The following is a 3,111-nucleotide window of genomic DNA, read 5'->3' as shown; positions in this document are numbered from 1 at the left end:
AGTATGCATTTCAGATCTAAAACAAAGATGTATCGTTTTCTCACTCGTTACACGTTCCGTCTTTAGTTTTCCGCTACGATCGCAATTTGCCTCCTATTTACTGTAGTTAAACGTAAAATGCGCGCGCGAGTCACACGCAATATGACATCACGAAAATTCTCAACGTTTCGAGCATCGGGCGCGAAAATTTCGCAACAAACGTTTCTAAAGCCACCTGTCGATCAACAACGGCCATCAACGACACGTTGGTGTTGGCTCCAGAAATAAACGCTGTGGTAAACAACGTGATGTCTCTTAGGTAAATTCGTATCAAAATGGGATTCCATTGAAATAGAGGCCCCTGTCATCAAAATCAATTCGCCCCACGATTGTGTTAAGTATACAACATTACTCTGATACCTTTTGAGTTGGGGCATTTAGATACTACGTTAAAAAGTAATTGTTTTCTTGTTTTTACAGAACAGAAAATGTAGTGGACACACATCCGTAGCGCGGTTAGAATGAGGGTCTGCTACAGATTTTCTGTTTGCCTGGTGAGTTTTTTAGTACCTTCAATAAACGATTTTTTTCATTCTCCAATTTTCTTTTTTTAAAAGTTGAACGTAATCCCTCAAATTGCTGGAAACGATGAGATCACCTAAACTGCCTCCACCACCAACCGCTCCGGTGGAGGTCATGATTGAAACTTTATCGTAACGGGCGAATTATTGATTACAGGGACGCAAAACAACTTGAATCTCCCTCGATGCCCTTCGTCGTTTTGCCGCACCAAAGGTAGGTACGTTGTGGTTGGAGCCCATTTAACGATCCAAGGGATATTCGCAACCCACACCTTCGGGGGGGATTGCAGCGCAAACTAAATGTTTCAACACAAGAGGCGGGATGGAATTCAAAGAATGGCATTTTTTTTTCTTAATGAAACACGATTATTTGTAGTCTAATGGTTTTATTTACAACACTATTTACATAATCTTTTTTCAAAAATAGCTAATGTTTACATAAATTTTAAGTTTGTGGTCTTTCCTAACGGTCCTGCACTTGTAATGAACACCTCGTTTGTCTTCAAGGATTCTTGGAACTCGCTCAGCCGATTACCTACTTTGAAATACTCGTAGAACCGCAGTGGGAGTACGCATTTATAATTTTCTGTTTCCAGTACTATTCGGTCACCATACTTTGTGTTTATGATATCGATATTCAGAATTTTAAACTTTTCCTCCACTTCCATATCCTTTACGTTCTTAAATGCTTTACAGAATGTTCCATTGTTGAGCGCATTAAGATCCATTTTTTAACTGTTTGGAAAGCACTATCGGACTGAATGAAAAAAAACGTTCTGCAGCTCACCTTATATTTCCAAAGTGTGACCTTGAAATCTACAGTAATAGATTTCTGCACGGAGATAGAATTGTTAGCCCGGACGCAAACCTCGAAAGCAACTTAGTGTGATTTCGACCCATACATTATCGAGAGTAGCTTTACTAGTTTTACAAACCCCAGTCCAGAACCGTACAAGCAAAACATTCGAACCCACGCAGCACAGATACAAACCTAGTTACTTGAAGGCCCCCCGATCAAATTATCCTATCCCGGAAGTAAACCACCACGATCAAATTGCCTTAAACGACCTTGAAACTTCACCGTAACCTGACAACAAACCTCCGACCCAAATAGCTCGGACGCAAACCCCAAGAACCCTCGACTCTGGCACAAACCAAATTACTTTACCTCGAACGCAAACCTCCGATACTTTATCTCGACCCCCTTGACGTTACCACAGGCGCAAACCTCGCTAGCGCAGTTCAGAACAACTCAATCCTAATGACTTTTCTAGGGGGATTTTAGTGTGATTTAGAATCACCCGTACACTACCATCGACAAGAACCCTCAGGCGCAAACCGAATTACTTTAGCTCGGACGCAAACTTCCGATACTTTATCTCGAGCACAAACCTCGACCCCCTTGACGTTAACACAGGCGCAAACCCCGCTACCACAGTTCAGAACCACTCAATTCTAGTGACTTTTCTAGGGGGATTTTTCATCTAGTGAGATTTAGAATCGGCCGTACACTACCATCGACAACACAACCCTCAGGCACAAACCGACTTACTTTAGCTCTGACTTTGAGAACGCGTTAGCTTAGACCCACTTTAGTTCAGGACACAACCCGCGTTCAACTCTTAGCTCGGACACAAACCTCCGATACTTTAGCTCCGACGCAAACCTCGATCCCTTGACCTTAGCACTGACGCAAACCTCGCCAGCAGAGTTACAAACCTAGTTACTTTTCTAGTGACTTTTTGATTTAGAATCGACCCCTATATCACTAGCAGAGTTTCAAACCTCTCTAGTGACGCAGAGTTTCAAACCTTGTTACTTTTCTACTGACTGTTAGCAGAGTTTCAAACCTCTCGTGACCTTCTAGTGACTTTGAGCAGAGTTTCAAACCTAGTTACTTTTCTAGTGACTTTTTTCACATCTAGTGACTTTTCTAGTGACTTTTGAGTTAGAATCGGCCTTATAACACTACTCGCATCATCGATCCGTTAAGTTCAATTCATTCACTCGCACAAATATCTAAAATCAATACACCATTGTCTCTCACTCCTATCTCAGATAACATAGGCAACCACAGCATCGTAACATTACTACGTAAGTTCAAAGATATAACAGTGGAGAAAATATTTTCGCCCGACACTGTGAAGCATAACGTTACACATGTTATTGAAACTAAAGGTGCACCAGTAACATCAAAAACAAGAAGACTTTCTACGGAAAAACTGAAAATCGCTAAGGATCAATTCGAGTTCATGATGTCCCAAGGAATTTGCCGGCCATCGGATAGCGAATGGGCCAGTCCACTTCAATTAGTTAAGAAAACTAACGGCCAGTGGAGACCCTGTGGAGATTACCGTGGTCTAAATGCGGTCACAGTCCCCGATAGGTACCCCATACCACTCCTAAGTGATTTTACACACAATCTGAATGGATGCAAGATCTTCTCCACACTGGATTTAGTGAGAGCGTATCATCAAATACCAGTTGAACCAAGCGATGTCCCCAAAACCGCCATATCAACACCGTTCGGGTTGTTTGAATTTACTCGCAT

At 42.0% G+C, this 3,111-nt stretch overlaps 1 long non-coding RNA gene across 1 annotated transcript; it reads left to right on the top strand.

Moving 5' to 3' along the window:
- Positions 1–280: 280 nt before the first annotated feature.
- Positions 281–760, top strand: LOC116166712. The gene is made up of 3 exons (XR_004144393.1): positions 281–372; positions 460–533; positions 597–760. It is a non-coding gene; the product is annotated as an uncharacterized LOC116166712 (long non-coding RNA).
- The last annotated feature ends 2,351 nt before the right edge of the window (positions 761–3,111 follow it).

The sequence above is a fragment of the Photinus pyralis genome, unplaced genomic scaffold, assembly GCF_008802855.1.
Source record: "Photinus pyralis isolate 1611_PpyrPB1 unplaced genomic scaffold, Ppyr1.3 Ppyr1.4_LG1, whole genome shotgun sequence".
Taxonomy (NCBI): Eukaryota; Metazoa; Arthropoda; class Insecta; order Coleoptera; family Lampyridae; genus Photinus; species Photinus pyralis.
This window is presented reverse-complemented; position numbering and strand designations above follow the sequence as displayed.